Below are 18,750 nucleotides of genomic sequence, written 5' to 3' on the forward strand. Positions count from 1 at the left end.
TAATACATGCATTAAGAAATGATACAATGTTTTTTTCCAGAATGATATCACGAAAACACATGACAAACCGACTTAAAAACTAAAAAAAACCCACATAATTATAACATATAATTACAACAGTGCAAAGCAATATAGTAATTTGATAAGAACAGACTATGGCACAGTAAAAGTCTCAAAGTCTCTCGAAAGTCCCATCATCTCACGCAGACGGTGAACCTCCAGCGCCGCCAACTTGCCAATGCAGCATCCTGGAAGCATCCGACCACAGTCCGACTCCGAGTCCGTCCGAAAACTCCAAGCCTCCGACCAGCTCTCCGACACCGAGCACCGAGCACCATCTCTGCCAAGCGCCTCGACCCCGGCCCCGGCAACAGGCAATAGGCAAAGCTGAAGATTTGGGACGTCGTCTCCGGAGATTCTCGATCGCACAGTAGCAGCAGCAGCGAAGCAGGCATTTCAGAAGTTACTCCAGATGTTCCTCCGCGCTTCTCACGTCTGTCTCCATCAAATCCGGATTGTGCACAGCGTCCTACTTAACAAATTCGATATTCATTCTGAACGGAATCGATTTATTTGCAATATATCACCATAAATTACACTAAAATAAAGGAAGTAGATATTTACAAAGGGAATTGTTAGCGAGTGTTCATGTGTTGAGAAATGCCTAAGCAGAGGGGAAAAGGCTCTTAATAAAATAAAAAAGATTTTCTATTTTCAGAATACTATTTCCACCACCCCACGCCACCCCACTCCCCACCCTGAGGGTAGTAATGGTGTTTGGTCTGGTGAAGGTCCTGAATGACGCACGCAGCCTTCTTTTGGCACCGTATTTCTAACATGCCCTCGATAGTGGCGAGGCGTGCCCGTGGTGGAACTGGTTGAGGATACAGCCCTCTGTTCCTTCTTCCGATCCTATGCATTGGAGCCCCGCCCACACCAGACTGTGACGCAACGACTGACAAAGCTCTCCACGTACGTCCATAGAAACTCATTTGATTCTTTGACGACGCTCTAAATCTCGTTAGTGAACAGTAATGGCGTCTGGTCCATGTCGGGACCAGGATAGATCCTTTGAGATGTTGACCCCCAAGAACCTGAAGATATTCACCCTTCTGAACCCTCAGTGAGGACTTGCGCTTGTTCTTCTGACGCATTAATTCTCACTTGACAATTAATTCCTTTGTTTTACTGAAATTGATTAGGTTGTTGCTTCGACTCCACCCGACCAGTGTATCTATCTGAAGTTTGTACGCCTTTTGGTGTCATTAGAAACGGGATTGCATGCTCAGTGAACACAAACTATGTGTTCCTTCAAGTTCGGAGTGGTTATCAGGGAAAACCACTGCCCCTCGGGTGCTTTACCCGTCCCAGTCATTCCTAAGCAGTACAGTAAACACATTGGCTGTTCCTCTGGACTACCCGGTGTGAATGACTGTGAGTAGTCTGTTCTCCGTCGTTGCTGAAATGGTTCAGTATCTACAGAATGGAGCAACGAGAGGCGTCACGGGGAACGACACGCTTCATGACGGGTTTGCACATTTCATTGCAAACGCAAGATGGGCTGAGATTGACGTTCACGTGAATGGTTTTAGCTCGTTATGTTGTCAGATATTACTGGTATTCGACTCAGAGTTGGCTTATTATTAGTGATCACACCCGCAGCCTCCAATTGGAACACAACCTAGTCGTGGTTTGAAGGCTTGCGTGCCTCAGTAACCTGGACAGCGAAGCTGGCTGGCGTTAGGAGTTAATGCTGTGGCTCTTGGTAGGGTCACTCATGCCAAACAAGTCAAATGGTAGAGGGCAGACTGAGAATGTTCCACCGGTCCTACAGTTTCGAGGTTTGAGCTCAGAGATAACAAGCCGAACTGGTCAAAGAAAAGTTTAGGGGAAAAAAAATGAAGAGTCCGTCTACACATCTATCCGTCGGTATTTCTGAAACGCTACCCGGGATTTGGCTGGCAATTGTGCAAACCGAGAGGAAGCTACTGACACGATGAATGAATCCCTGAACATCGCCGACTGACAGGGATGGAGGATCTTCATTGCTGCCGGGAAAAGCCAGTGGCGAGACTGGCAGTAAGTTATGAAATTATTCAGCTCCGCCACGGGGACAAGCCTCCGTTGTATCCAGGACGGAGATGGGAGAGAGAGTGGTAGGTGTAGAGAGAAGTGAGAGACGGGGAGGGGGGCGAGAGACGTGAGAGGCAGGAGAGGACCTCCCAGGCGGCGCTGCGGGGAACCTCCTGCTAAACGCAGGCGCGGTGCCGACCGCAGCTGGCACTGGCGCTTTTCCTAATCGGGCGGCGGTGAGTTAGGGCTGATCCCGTGGTTGTGTAAATCGGGGGTTACATCGGGAAAGGGCCGGGCCCGAGCTTGCCGTCCGAAGCAGGGGTGCAGTGCCAGTTATTTAGGTGCCGGAGCTGTACAAGGGGTGATGATAAGTTCGTCTATATATATGTGTGTGTGTGTGTGTGTGTGTCTGTGATTATATATATATATATATACATGTATGTACACACTCACACATATGTATACATATGCATGTATATGTAACGCTCAGCTATATCGACTCGTATTTATCTCGGAGAAACCTTGTCCGCCGCCCAACCGTGTCTCCCGGTTGCGTCCTTCGCTGTGTAATAACACCTGGTACAAAGAATGTGTATAAAAATAAGTAACAGATGGGGTACGAGGGGGAGGTGGGGTATTAGCGGAAGTTAGAGAAGTCGATGTTCATGCTATCAGGTTGGAGGCTACCCAGACAGAATATAAGGTGTTGTTCCTCCAACCTGAGTGTGGCTTCATCTTTACGGTAGAGGAGGCCGTCGATAGACATGTCAGAATGGGAATGGGATGTGGAATTAAAATGTGTGGCCACTGGGAGATCCTGCTTTCTCTGGCGGACAGAGCGTACATGTTCAGCAAAGCGGTCTCCCAGTCTGCGTCGGGTCTCGCCAATATATAAAAGGCCACATCGGGAGCACCGGGCATAGTATATCACCCCAGCCGACTCACAGGTGAAGTGTTGCCTCACCTGGAAGGACTGTTTGGGGAACCGCTAATGCCCCACCTCCCCCTCGTACCCCATCTGTTACTTATTTTTATACACACATTCTTTCTTTCACTCTCCTTTTTCTCCCTCTGTCCCTCTGAATATACCCCTTGTCCATCCTCTGGGTCCCCCCCCCCCCACATCCTTGTCTTTCTTCCCGGACCTCCTGTCCCATGAGCCTCTCGTATTCCTTTTGCCTATCACCTGTCCAGCTCTTGGCTCCATCCCTCCCCCTCCTGTCTTCTCCTATCATTTTGGATCTCCCCCTCCCCCTCCAACTTTCAAATCCCTTACTCACTCTTCCTTCAGTTAGTCCTGACGAAGGGTCTCGGCCTGAAACGTCGACTGCACCTCTTCCTAGAGATGCTGCCTGGCCTGCTGCGTTCACCAGCAACTTTGATGTGTGTTGCTTGAATTTCCAGCATCTGCAGAATTCCTGTTGTTTGCGTTAAGATAGATAGACAGTCAGATAGATAGACAGATAGATAGATAGATAGACAGACAGATAGACAGTCAACTAGACAGATAGATAGATAGACAGAGTGATAGATAGAGAGATAAATAGAATGAGAAATAGACAGATATACAGACTGATAGGTAGATAGACAGATAATTTTATCTTGAGTCAAATTAGGGTGGCTAATGTTCAGATACTAGAAAAGTTGTCCAAGCGAACCTTGTGGGAAGCAGGTCCATTAATTTGGGGTCTTGGCTGAGCTATTTAAACGATGTTTAATCGCGGTTAAGAGACAGGGTGAACAGCTATTGTCATGTTTTTTCTGCTCGGATTCTGTCAGGAAATTACTGGCCTGTGAGTCTGACGCCAGTAGTGGGTAAATTATTTCAAGGTACTCGAAGGGACAGTATATATGTGGTAGGTATTTCGATAGACACGACATTATTGTTGAAATTCAACGCGGCTTTGTGAGTGGTACGTCCTATCAAAGCAATTTTACAAACTTTTTTTCTAGGAGTTACCGGAAAATCTGATGAAGACGTGGCAGTGGATCGCGTTGACTGGGACATTAACAAGGCTTTTGACAAAGCCCACATGGGAGGTTAGTCCAGACGGTTCAGTCCCTTCCTTTCAGTGGGATGTAATAAACCGGATTCAACATGACTACGGTAGAAGCTTGAGAGTGAAGTTAAATGGTCGCCACTCTGAATGGAGACTTGACACTAATGGCGTGGTGCAGTGATCACCTCTGGCTCTGTTGTTAATGCAGACGTGTGGGATGTTGCACCCTGGGAGGACTGACCAGCGTAGGACGTGCACATGGAATAGTATGTCACTGAGGAGTGCAGTGGAACAAAGCGGTCTGTGAGTACAGACCAATAATTCATTGAGAGTGGCGCCGTAGGTAGTTTGGGTCGTAAAGCGGGGTTTTGGGAAGTTAGGCATTGATAAGTCAGACTATTCAGTTGCGGATGTAATTCTGAAGTTGCATTGTACGTTGGTGAGGCTCCCTTTGGAGTATTGTGTGGAGTTCTCATCAACTACCTGCACACAGAAATCACTGCGAGTGAACAAACACAGAGAAAGTTTGCAAGGTATTTGTCGAAACTTGAGGACCTGATTTCTAGTGAATGTTTGAAAAGGTTAGGTCATTGTTTTTTTTCCTTATTTTGAGCGCAGCAGAATCTGAAGAGATTACATAGCGGCACGCAAATTATGAGGGGTAAGCGGAAATAGGCTTCTGTCACTATTTGAGTGAGACTAAAACAATCGTTCATAGATTAGGGATGAACAGTAAAATATTAAAGGGAAAACTGATGGGGGGTTCTATTCTAAGAGTGGGGAGAGTGTGCAACTAGCTGCCAGCCAAAGTGGTGACGTGGATTTGATGTAACATTTCAGACAAATTTGGGTAAGTACGTGAATGTAACGGTATGGAAATCCCGGCAGAATTTGTCACGAACTGGATGGGTCCAGGTCTTTGTGCTGTGGTACACTATTTCTCTGACTCCTCTAAAATACATTGAATGAGCATCGAATCCATTGTTTGTCATGCCCCGCGAAGAAAAAAGTGTGTTACCCAATGTCACAATGAGTAAAAATAGACTGAAACAAGCACTAGTTGTTTGTTCACGGTCCTGTAGCTAATCTGACTAAAGGGACATTAATTGGCTTAAGGGACATTCCTTCTGGTGTATAAGAGCTCACTGAACCAGCGCTTCTGGACAATTGGCACCTTTCGTAAAACTGATCGCCGCTTCTGGCAGACAATGGGATATCCAGCAATTTATTACATCGTCTCCATTTACTATCCCGTACTGGCAGCCGTTGGGATTCCAGGTAAGGTCGCAGAAATGCCGAGATGTGTGACATACTGTGGTCTTTAAATTATGCGCTGCTATTTAGAGCAGACGTTGTTTTGATGTTCAAGTCTTTTCATATAAAATCACTTAGGAAATAATGAAAAAGAAGCACGTTTCATCGATTTGTTTAAAATATGACTTACGTGACTTTGAAGCCATGATTATTTTTTCTTTGTTTTAATGTACTGTATCATAACCTTACACATTTATGTTTTGGAGGTAATTAAACGAGTCTGGTTCAGACGCTAATACACCGTGATTGTGTTTGATTCACGATGTCCTCGGCCTGGAATAGTTAATGTAGCTGTCCTGTGTATTCAGCCAAATGGTATCTGCTGTCCTGGTTGTCAGTTCACTGGAAAGTTGTTATCTGAAGGGTCATAGGAGATACAGGGGAAAAGTAAAATTACTCCAGAGAGAAAAATGTTCTATGGAAATACCCTGAATTTAGGATTGACGAGAATCCTAATTTATTTTGGAGGGATAGAGTTATGCAGCACAAAAAAGAGATATTTGATCCAAAGGTTCCATGCCAAATAAGATGCCGGGCGATGGTTCAGCGTTCGCCTCACAACCTTTCAAACGCTTCATAACCATTTACCCGTCCAACTGCCTTTTATCATTGGGCCTGCCGCAGCCACATCATCGCGCAGCATATTTCACCTAATTGTCTCATTTGTATACACGTTGCCCCTCAAATACCTATTGAGCCTTTCCCACTGTATTTATAGCCAGGCCGGCAGGATCAGAATTCCTCAACCCTGTAAAAATAGACTGGGTGAATTTATACTGTCTCTGTCCCTGGTGGTTTTCTGTGCTTCTGTGTGTTTAACTCCCATCTACCTGCGCTGCAGCGAATAATGCCCGGCTCCGATCAATCTCTCTCTGCAAAGCAGTTTCTAAAGTCCTGGAAACATTCTAGTAAATCGTTTCTGGACTAATTCAGTGTGAGTCTTTCCAACTATAATCTGTCCACAATGCTCACAGTTCTGTGTGTACAGGTGTAGCAGAGTCGTGCGCATTTGAATTTCCATCCAAACTTTTCTACTCAATTACTTCACTGATGAATCCTATCGATCCTGGTTTCATAACCACCCTGTCCACCTTATGTTCCACTTTCAGTGAATCATGTTCCTGAAATACACACACCTCTATTCTCGAGACTCCACGGAGCCCTAATGTTCACTGAGAAACTCCTACCTTGCTTATCTTTCCAAAAAAAACCCTCCATGTGTCCCAATTAAACTCCACCATTCCATTCTTTCAACAACTTACTGAACTGATGAAGATAATAACCTAATGCTTGATAGCTGACCTCGCTCTCCACTAGACAATCTATTTTGTTGTCGTCTGTAAATTTATTCCCCGGGTTTTGAACCAAGTCTCCGATATTGATGACACATGACAATTGGCCCAGCAAGAATCCTGAACAAATCACTATCAGCTAACTCGCGATCCCAGAAACAAATTTCCACCATGGTTTTCCTCTTCTACCATCAAGAATTATCATTATGGAACTGACGTCTTTGTGGCAAAGTTTGCGGATGATACGAAGACAGGTGGATGGGTGGGTATTGCTGAGGAAGCAATGCGATTGCAGCAGTTCATAGACATATTGGAAGAAAGAGCACAAAAGCGGCAGATGGAATGCAGTATTGGGAAATGTACGATAATGCATTTTGGTAAAACGAACAATAGTGTGGACTGTAATCTAAACGGCTCGATATGGACTACCAGCCTTACCACGCACGCAACGTCACACTGAGCAATCGAGATACATTATGAATAACTGTCTCACTCTTTCTCTCTCTTTTCTGAGTTAATTTAGCAGCGATTGTGATCCTGTCTCGCAGAAATTGTGGGCTTTCCAAATGTATCACTCGCTACCTCGTGGCCATGGCGGTTGCAGATCTGACGGTCGTTGTCCTTGGTGTTGTATTGAACAAAATCAATGCTCTCTATTTGTATGCTGATTTTCTGGTGAAACCCCCACTGTGTGGTGTGGAAATTATTCTGGGGATTGCAGCCATGGATTCTTCCGTTTGGCTGACTGTCGCTTTCACTTTCGATCGCTACGTCGCGATCTGCCTTCCGAAGCTGCGGACCCGATATTGTACGGAGAGAACAGCGACCGTGGTGATCGTGGTAGTGGCCATAGGTAGCTGTGTTCAGTCATTTCCATTTTACTTTGCAAGTGAACCAGGGGAGTGCATTCCCAAACCCGAGTACTATACATCATCCCTGTGGAGAGGTTACGAGCTATTTGACACAATCATAACCCCGTTATTACCAGTTGGTTTAATTCTGCTGTTCAATGTTTTAACCGCCAGATCTATTATAGCAGCGAATATGGTTCGCCGTGGACTTCGGAGCAATACTGACAACAAAAGTGATCCAGAGGTTCAGAACCGGAGAAAGTCAATGGTTTTGCTGTTCGCTCTATCTGCCAATTTCATATTATTGTGGATAACCAATATTGTGCACTCCATGACCTGGGCAGCGGTAAACGTGTTTTTCACTGACAAATATTACAACACGCCTATATTCATCCTACAAGCGTTCGGGGAAATGTTGATGTTGCTCAGCTCCTGCACCAACACGTGTATCTACGGACTGACACAGAGGAAATTCAGGGAGGAGCTGAAGAATGGGGCGAAGTATCTGTTTACACTAAATGGGAAGCTCTCTAAATAAAATGTAAATATAATTATCCCTAATTGTGTTTTACCATAATTATGTAGAATATTTTACTTCTGTATCGCTGTTCAGTGGCTGTTTCAGCTCTCGCTCTATAACTCATTGTGTTTTGCATGGAAACGAGACCAGGAGATTAAGCAGCAACAATGTGATTATTATCTTTGCGCACCACGTGACTATTCAGACCTATAACATTAGGTCAAAGTCCTCTGTGGTGGATGAAGAACTGAAACTCAGAACTAAGAATGACGAAGTTCAAATATCAGAGTAGTTTTATAGAATAAGTGCACCGATGACACGAGATGTGACAATGAACATACAAAAGCAGACAAAATGTACAAACCACTGTGCGTCTGTAGAAGTTTGTAAAAGTTTAAATGCCGAATCTGGAGAGGCTTATATGAATATACTTGTAACACAACCTCGCAATAGGTCGTCTCGAATCCAACCACATTACGTTACTCTGACCTCTGCTGACTTCTTTTCCATTCCGAATGAGGTCGGGTGTCACAACTGCAAATTTCCTTCCATAGATGCTGCCTGGCTTGCTTAGCTTTCTGTTGCGTGTAAAAAAAACACCTCGGCTGAATCCAAAATGCGAGCTGTACGTCAGGGTCTCTTATGCATGTGCTGATGTCAATGATGCCTATGTCACGTGCTAATCTTCAGTAGTATGACGTCAACACCTATTCATGTTGGGGGAGCGGGGTGTGACTGGGGACATCCCATTCCCTTCACAAACACGTCATAAGGATTTCAGGAATTTATGACCATGTACGGGTTTCAGGCACCTGCAGGATCTCTACCCAGTGCCTTTCGTTGTTCCGTCTTTTTTCCCGCGTTTATGCAAACTCATTGGGAATATAGTACTGTGTCACTTAGTTTCCTTCCATTAAATCTGATCTAGCTATGTTGTAGTCCAGGAGTTTCCGAAACTTTTTATGTCATGTACTCCTATCATTAACAGAGGGATACGTGGACCCCAGAATGGAGACCTCTATTGCAGCAGAAAATATTCCTGTTGAGTCTTGCATTATGTTCACTGGATTTCAAAGCAGAGCATGCTCCCTTTTACATTTCCGTGAGCAAGGGACGGAAGCAATCTTTCATTGCCCGGTGACCGTTGCAGCTTTGTCACATATGGGCGTATAACTGTGGACCAGGGGAAAACATTGTATGTATTTTCCAGATTTATTTTGTAATTGAAACTGGTCCAAGTATTGTTTTGCAGCACCTGAGGTCAAAGTGTCCATCCATATCCGAACAAAGTACCCCGGCGATAAAGACCCCAGACGAATCCTAAGGAAGAGCCGCAATCAGAAACATCGTCTGTTCATTCACCTCCAACATTTTGAGTGAATTTCGCCAGATATCCGTTATGTGCCTATTCTATTATATTTCAGATATAATCGGCATTATAATTGTTTGATTTTGAGAGCATTCTGTATGCAATCATTTATCACTGAGAGTGGCCACTTCAAGCGCATGGCTTTGCTGATTTCTCTGTACGGGTGTTATTCTCCGGCTCCGGGATGAACTAAATGCCTAGCAGTCTATGCTTAAGTAGCAGTGTTATCCTCTTACCAGGGAACTGACCCGGCAGCACAGAAGTCTTTGTAAAACACAACCACCTTGCTAATTCCTAGGATGTAATTAATACTCCAGGCTGTAAGTTCTTCCTACAAAGGATAATCCGTTTATATCTGCATTTTACCTGAGTTTTGAAGAATCAAGGGCGATCTTGTTCAAAATGCAGGTTTGAATTGAGACAGGAAATATGTTGAATAATTTTCATTTGTCTGTCACGCATGAACAAGAGACATTTTTTGTATAAAATCTGATCTTAATTGGATTGTATTAACACAACGTACTCTGTAAGCCAGATCATTAAAAATGTTCCATGCGCGTTAAACAAACAATAAAACACCAACTGAAGTCAGAGCTCTAGCGAGCGTTTCGGCACTGGCATCAAAGGACTGTACACGCCGGCACAGATCAGCCATTACTGAGACCAATACTAACGGAGGCGTGTGAGGCCCTTTGGCCCACTGCCTGCGCAGTCTTCCTCTGTTCTGCCTGCCTCTCCTCTCCATTCGTATTGATGAAAGCTGGAAGCTGATATGAAAGAGAGCACACCGCATATGTGAATGACGTCAAATGCATTGAAAAATAAAGCTCATCGGTCATTTCTAAAATGAATAGCATCCCTAGTTAATAAATGTTATGTAGGGGAGAACAAGGGTAACAAAATGCTAATCCAGCTGATTAGTATTTGGACCATAAGGATCAGTCATGGACATGTCTGATGGGATTTTAATCAAGCAAGCGCGGGGCGCTGTACATGGAGTTCTAATATGTGAAAATATGCCATTAATGACAGATCGTTAATAGAATTGTACACTATAGCTTTAAAGAGTATCTGTCCGCCTAAGCATAGAGATCACAGACAGTGTGTACACAAGCTGGCAGGATGTTAAAAGCACAAATGACATGTTTGCCTTCAGTGGGACGGCCAGTGGGTGGAATAGTCAGGAGTTCATATAAACCTTTGGTAGAACTCCAGTTATAGTTTTCTATACAATACATTGTGATATAATACGTATAACATTACAGCACATTACAGGCCCATCGGCCGGCGACGATGTCCAGACGCTTCAATGTACTCTAAATTCAATCTAACCATCCGCGACAACACAGCCTACTATTTACATAGCCAATCTGCCTAACTGAGAGTTTTTAGATAATAATCCTCCACGCTGTCGACGACTCAGTCAACTTTCGTCTCATCTGTAAAGCTTCAAATCCCCACTACACCAAACAAGTCGTTTTTAAATATCTCAAAGAGCGGTGGTTTCAGAACAGGTTCCCCTGAAGACAGCAATGGTCACAGTCCTCCAAGCGGAATAGTCTCCCACTACTAACATCCTCTGGTTTCTCCGCGAAAGCTAATTCGGTATCCACACAGCCACATTTTCCGGCTCGCATGCCTTCAGTTTTTATTAATGACCCTACAATGGGGAACCTTATCAAGTGCCTTACTAACGTCCATAGGCACCACATCCACTGCTCTACCTTCATCAACATCCTTCGTCACATCATCAAAGAATTCAGCCAGACTCGTGATTCATGACCTGTTCCTTACAAAGCCATGTTGACTGTCCTTAAGCGGACTATATTTCTTCATGTACTAGTAAATCCTGTCTGTCCAATAATTCAGCCACCGCTGAAGTAAGACTCTGGTCTGTGGTTCTCAGTTTTAACTTCTCCCCATTTCCAGAAGAAAGGAATAACATTTGTCACCTTCCAATTGTCTGGTACTCCTGTGGCAAATTAGAATTTGAAAGAGTGCTTTACCAGGGTGTGACCGGGAAAACAAGGAATCAAACTACAGGACCAGTAGTTCAGGAAATCCCGTGACTTTCGGAGACGGGATTGCAGAATGTGAAAGTAATGAAAAACCACAGAGGAATAATCGACCGAATGTCATGTGTCTACTTGGAAGGATTTGTTATGATGCGTCCGACCAACAGTCTCCGCGTTTTTCCGCATCGTGAGTGGCTCAATGATTCAATTGGGCACTCTGAGATCGGGCATCACATGACGAAACTGGCATGGCGGGTGCCTGGACTGTGGGCAATTCCATCATCTCAGTTATTCAGGCTATAAAAGAGAAATCTGGACCCCTTGTGAAGCTTACTGTGGGAAATATGGTGCTCCCGTTACTGCGTCACTGTGAAGAGATTCACCCTCAAACATAATGTCTGTTTCACTGTTAAATATAATGAAAATACTACCCCCTTGGTCCGAACATTCAGGCATTTTGTTCGTATCTAACTGGCTCCAGTGCAAACCCTTCAGTTGCCCCCTGTTTCATGCGTTCCACGTAGTTACAGCATGTTTCAAAATGTAGTTACAAAATGTTTCCCATGATGGGAGAGTCTAGTACGAGAGGGCATGAATTAAGGATTGAAGGGCGCTCATTCAGAACAGAAATGCGAAGAAATTTTTTTAGTCAGAGGGTGGTGAATCTATGGAATTTGTTGCCACGGGCAGCAGTGGAGGCCAAGTCATTGGGTGTATTTAAGGCAGAGATTGATAGGTATCTGAGTAGCCAGGGCATCAAAGGTTATGGTGAGAAGGCGGGGGAGTGGGACTAAATGGGAGAATGGATCAGCTCATGATAAAATGGCGGATCAGACTCGATGGGCCAAATGGCCGACTTCTGAACCTTTGTCTTATGGTCTTATGGTCTTATTCTCCGCCCAACTGACTTGTCCAGTGATTTGCATTTTTTTCCTCAAATGCAACGCCTGTTAACCTGTACATGCTGATTTGCACATAATTTACTGTCACTGTTGCAAAATATTTCCCTACACTCTAGTTGGAAAATTGTCTGAAATTTCTAGTTTTGGGAAAAACTCCCTCATATTTCCGGTATCACTCCCGAAATGATTTATTATCCAAATAGGTCATCGGAATTGAGTGCAGCGCTACTCTCGACAGTGGCAGGAGGAGAGCCATCCACCATGTGGGAAGTCTGATCCAAGTTCACAGTAGAACGGGGTTGAATGAGAAAGATTCAAATGTGTTGGAACTTCAACGAAACATATCTTTGTTTCCGGTTCAGTGATGCTTTATTATTGTCGGGGCCAAAACCAGACTGAAATGCTCCATAATCACAGACGCTTTATCGGCCCGCGGTGCTGGAGCCCAAGATGCTAAAAGCGTTTTCCGCATTGCTCCGTCTGGTCGCCATTTCTTTGCCGGGTGCTTTGCTGATTCGCCTCTGATATTGTCTCCAGCTGTTTGCATTCGGGTCTGATGACCTTGCTGTGTGGAATAGTGATTCTAAATTCCTGCAAATCTGCTGATATTTTATTAACATTCCTGAAGCTGAAATGGTCTGAATTGATAACGTGTGGCAGCTTCTGTGTTATTTTGAGGTGCACCGCCGTTGTGAGACGTTGGGTTATTACAGAGTGTTCCTCATTCGTATAAAATCCATCGCTATTAGGAGCAGAAAATCAGAAGTGATGCTTTTTCGTTTATTTTTGTGCTGAATTTTGTTCCTGAAGAAACTGTGATTCCAGATGATTTTCTTCTTTTTCACATTCTCTCCGACAACGGAATCTCCAAAAAATACGGCGTGAATTATTTCTGAATGATTCACTGGTCCTTGCGTCTCCATACATTTCAAATTTTCAAATATTTAAAACCCAATTAATTCAGCAGATGCTGGGAATCCAATGCGACACACACACGAAATGTGGGGTGAATTCAGCAGGCGGGCAGCATTTATGGAAATGAATAAACTGTTAACGTATCGGGTCGAGATCATTGTTCAGGTCTGGAGAGTCAGGGGGAAGTCGTCAGAATAAAATGGCGGGAGGAGAGGAAAGTGATGGATGAAGCGAGGTGAAAGGCGAAGGTCTGGCGGTGAAGGAATCTGATAAGAGAGGACGGTGGAGTACAGGAAACCGGAAGCATTTTGGGACGCCGTGTGAGATGATAGGTGGGTGAGAATAGGCATGAACCCGGGGTGGTGAATAGAAGAAGAGCGCAGAGAGGGGAATCATTTTTTTCTCGACGTTCATGCCACCAGGTTGGCTACCTAGACGGAAAATAAATTGTCGCTCCTCCGTCTTGAGGGCAGCCACACTGTGGCACAAGAGGAAGCCATGAGCCGAAAATGTCGGAATGGGAATGGGAATCAGAATTAAAACGTTTGAACGCCGGGAAGCTCTGCTTTTCACGGATGGAGCGATGGCGCTGAACGAAATGAGACCCAGTTTATCACAGGTCTCAGCAACGTTGCGAAGGCCGCGCCAGAAGCCCCAGACACAACAGACGACCGCAGCAGATTCGCAGGTGAAGTGTTGCCTTACCTGGAAGAACTGTTTGGGACCCGGACTAATGGTGAGGGAGGAGATGAATGTGCCGTTGTGGCGCTTTGGGTGCCTGCAGGGATAAGCGCCGTGAGGGAGATCGGTGCGGAGGGTGAATGAGACAGGGGTTCATGGAGGGAGCGATCCCTGCGGAAAGCGGAGAGATGGGGATGGGAGGTAGTGATATCTTTGTTGGTAGCATCGCTATAAAAGTGGGATCGGCCTGTCCACACTCACCAAGTCTCCCGCCAGTTTAACGGCGATGGAGTTCCTCTTGCTGTTACCTACCGCTCCATGGCGTTACAACCCTAAAATTCATAACTTCCGATTTCCACCATCTCCAGACAAACTTATCGTTACCTCTCCATCACTGCCCCCGCCCCCCAACCACGCTCCGCTTTCCACAGGACGGCTTCCTTCGTTATTCCGTTTTGTTTCCGACCCTCACCATTCACCTCCCTGCCGGCGCTTACCCCTGCAAGCGGCCACAGCGCTACACCTGTCTACCCAACTCCCACATCACCACCAGTCTTTGTCCCCAAACAGCACTTTCAGATGAGACAACAATTTGCCAACGAATCCACTGGGGTAGTCGGAGTGTGCAATGTTCCCGAAGCAGTCTTCTCTACATTGGCAAGACCCATCGTTAATCGGAGGACCACTTCGTCGAGCCGCTCAGCTCCAACCGCCGAAAAAAGATCTTCCCGCAGGCCAAGCATTTAAATTCCGATTTCTGTTCCTGTTCTGACATGTCGTTCCTCAGCTTCCTCTCGTTCCACGATGAGACCCTCCTCAGGGTGGAGGAGCAACAGCCTGTATGTTGTCTGGGCAGCCCCCAACCTGACGGCATGAATATCGATTCTCCTTCCGGTGGAAAGAATGATCACCCTTCCCCTTTTGTCCTATTCGCCAATCTGGCCTTTTACCTCTTCTCACCTGCCCATCACCTCCTTGTCGGTCCTCCCCAGCTTCCCTTTCTCCTGTGGACCATTCTCCCGTCCAATCAGATTCCTTCCTCTCCATCGCTTTAGTTTTCCCGCCCACCAGGCTTGACCTATCACCGTCCAGCTATCCTTCCCCTCCTCCGTTACCTTTTCATTCTGGCGTCTCGCCACTTCGTTTCCGGTCCTGAAGAAGGGTTTCGGCCCCACACTTCGGCTGTTTATCCATTCCCATAGATGCTGCCTGACCTGCGGAGTTCCTCTCGCAGTTTGTTTGTGTCGCTTTTAGTATTTTTGCTGTGAGGCATCGTGACGGAGGGTGCGAGTCAAACGTGTTATTACAATGTTTTTGAGCCATTGATGCCTCACTGCGTTTCAATAATGACGTTGAATTAAAAACCGGGTGACCCATAATGTCCCGGTTATCAATGACTCCGAAAACCTGTACTCAGATAAAGCGATTTAAAGGCCAGGAGCTTTCCATCCTTACAGCTACAAACACCTGGAACTCGTTACTCTCATAAACGTCAAGCTGTCATTGCTCTCACGATGTCATTTTGAGATGGTCATTGGTCTAATGATTCATTAGTAGATTTGTAGGTCTACAGTGTTGAATTTATCTTTCAGCTTTGTGGCTCCGATTTGTGACTATCTCATTAACGAGCTGTATGTTATGAGGAAGTTTATTAGGTCGTGGTGTTTATAACACCAGAACTTTCAATGTGTTTTAACAGCAATATTGCAATGTGTTCCATACTTATTTTGTTTACCTTCGTACGTTTCCAGTGTTAAAATTTGGGGGTTATACCGCAGCATGTATGTGGTTCTAGTGTACTGTGTGCGATGCATTCGAGAGGCTACCGAGTGTTTCAGCCTCATTCACGAAATGAACAAAGTTGCAGATGACAATATAGGAGGTTGGTCGGGATCCTCAGGGAAGAGTGAGGGACATGACGTGTTGAAACTAGAGAGTTGTGTCCATCCATCCAGGGAGAATTTGGAGCGACACGGATAATCATTGGACAACATTTCGACCTCCTTCTGGAAAGCAATAGAGAAGGACACTGGTCACATAGACCATCAGTGTCGAATCCTTTTCACAATGAGTGCCGGAGGAGAGTTCAACACCTCCTTCATCTGCTCCCTGAGCTTAGTCTGACAGACGAGGTAAAGAGCACAGATGTTGCAGCATGGAGCACAGTTCATTGAAAAATGAAGGTATCTTCAAACAATGTGGGACGCCCACTGCATCAGTCATCCTGTTCCCGATAGCCATCACCGATACAATGCCCATACAGGGTGAAATTTTCCGAGACGATCAGTAGTAAAACGAGGGACTTCCTGCTACTCCGCACCTCCGGGTCTCTGGAACTCTGACCATTGCTGGGACCCCGGAGTCAGCGGTGGACTCTACTGGCCAGTAGAACGATGGTGATGGTGAAAGCATTGAGCAGGGTAATAACAACAAATGGGGTAATAGTGATGGTGATGGTGAAAGGATTGAGCAGGGTAATAACAACGAATGGGGTAATAGTGATGGTGAAGGTGAAAGGATTGAGCAGGTAATAACAACGAATGGGGTAATAGTGATGGTGAAGGTGAAAGGATTGAGCAGGTAATAACAACGAATGGGGTAATAGTGATGGTGATGGAGAAAGGACTGAGCAGGGTAATAACAACGAATGGGATAATAGTGATGGTGATGGTGAAAGGATTGAGCAGGGTAATAACAACGAATGGGGTAATAGTGATGGTGATGGTGAAAGCATTGAGCAGGGTAATAACAACGAATGGGGTAATAGTGATGGTGATGGTGAAAGGATTGAGCAGGGTAATAACAACGAATGGGGTAATAGTGATGGTGAAGGTGAAAGGATTGAGCAGGTAATAACAACGAATGGGGTAATAGTGATGGTGATGGAGAAAGGACTGAGCAGGGTAATAACAACGAATGGGATAATAGTGATGGTGATGGTGAAAGGATTGAGCAGGGTAATAACAACGAATGGGGTAATAGTGATGGTGATGGTGAAAGCATTGAGCAGGGTAATAACAACGAATGGGGTAATAGTGATGGTGATGGTGAAAGGATTGAGCAGGGTAATAACAACGAATGGGGTAATAGTGATGGTGATGGTGAAAGCATTGAGCAGGGTAATAACAACGAATGGGGTAATAGTGATGGTGATGGTGAAAGCATTGAGCAGGGTAATAACAACGAATGGGATAATAGTGATGGTGATGGTGAAAGCATTGAGCAGGGTAATAACAACGAATGGGATAATAGTGATGGTGATGGTGAAAGCATTGAGCAGGGTAATAACAACGAATGGGATAATAGTGATGGTGATGGTGAAAGCATTGAGCAGGGTAATAACAACGAATGGGATAATAGTGATGGTGATGGTGAAAGGATTGAGCAGGATAATAACAACGAATGTGGTAATACTGATGGTGATGGTGAAAGGACTGAGCAGGTAATAACAACGAATGGGGTAATAGTGATGGTGATGGTGAAAGGACCGAGCAGGGTAATAACAACGAATGGGGTAATAGTGATGGTGATGGTGAAAGGACTGAGCAGGGTAATAACAACGAATGGGATAATAGTGATGGTGATGGTGAAAGCATTGAGCAGGGTAATAACAACGAATGGGATAATAGTGATGGTGATGGTGAAAGGACTGAGCAGGGTAATAACAACGAATGGTGTAATACTGATGGTGATGGTGAAAGGACTGAGCAAGTAATAACAACGAATGGGGTAATAGTGATGGTGATGGTCAAAGCATTGAGCAGGGTAATAACAACGAATGGGGTAATAGTGATGGTGATGGTGAAAGGACCGAGCAGGGTAATAACAACGAATGGGGTAATAGTGATGGTGATGGTGAAAGGATTGAGCAGGATAATAACAACGAAATGGATAATAGTTGAAAAGACTGAACGAAGGACATCCAGTACAGTGACACCTGAAATTGCCAACTCCGCAGGCAAGGCCACCCTATGTTAGAAGAAGAATATATATCTTGGACCATGAAGAACCAGAAAATGTTCTTTAAACGACTCAGTGAAGCCACAAAGATCAGAACCACAGGCGTCGTCCTCCCAGTTCAATACTAAGCGTTTAGATCCTGGAAGCAAATGCCCACAAATCTGGTCTGGTTGGAAAGTGGAGATAGTAGACATGAGATTATTTTACTAGTGACTTTTGTGGTTAGACACAAGAACGGTGGCTCTTTTGATTTAAAGCAAATTAAATACGTATTTTAAGCAACATACTTGGGATTATGGTGATATAAATACTTGTTTTGATTTATGCAATTTACTTTGTTTATTTGAGCGTGGTTTATCGGAGGATGTAAGTAGTTGTGCGTTGTGTGTGCTGGGTCGGAGAAACGTTGTCTCGTTTGTCGGTGTGCAAGTGTGCAGTTAAATGACGACAAAATTAAGTTGACTTGAATAAGTGCTGGAGGAAGCTAAGAAATCAACCTCTAAACCTCACCCCCGCAAAAAAGAGCCCACTTGACCCGCAATAGAAGGCGATTTTGGATTCCCCAGTGGAGAAATGATAATGACAGAGACAACGTTACCAGTAGAAAGTGGTTAAAGGGGAGAATGTAAGGCTGCCAATGTGGGGCATCCCGTTAGCATAGTGATTTTGGAGAGGTTACTATGTGCACACAGAAAACAGGAGAAAATGAAACTTTATATCCCGTTTCCTTGACACATGGGAATCATCTGCTGGTACAGACTTGCAGAACAACTCTGCGCTAGCAGTACAAACGGAAACTGCATAACGACATTTATCAGAGATTAAGGGAGCTAGGGCTTTACTCTTTGGAGAGAAGGA

The sequence above is a fragment of the Mobula birostris genome, chromosome 13 (assembly GCF_030028105.1).
Source record: "Mobula birostris isolate sMobBir1 chromosome 13, sMobBir1.hap1, whole genome shotgun sequence".
NCBI classification, from domain to species: domain Eukaryota; kingdom Metazoa; phylum Chordata; class Chondrichthyes; order Myliobatiformes; family Myliobatidae; genus Mobula; species Mobula birostris.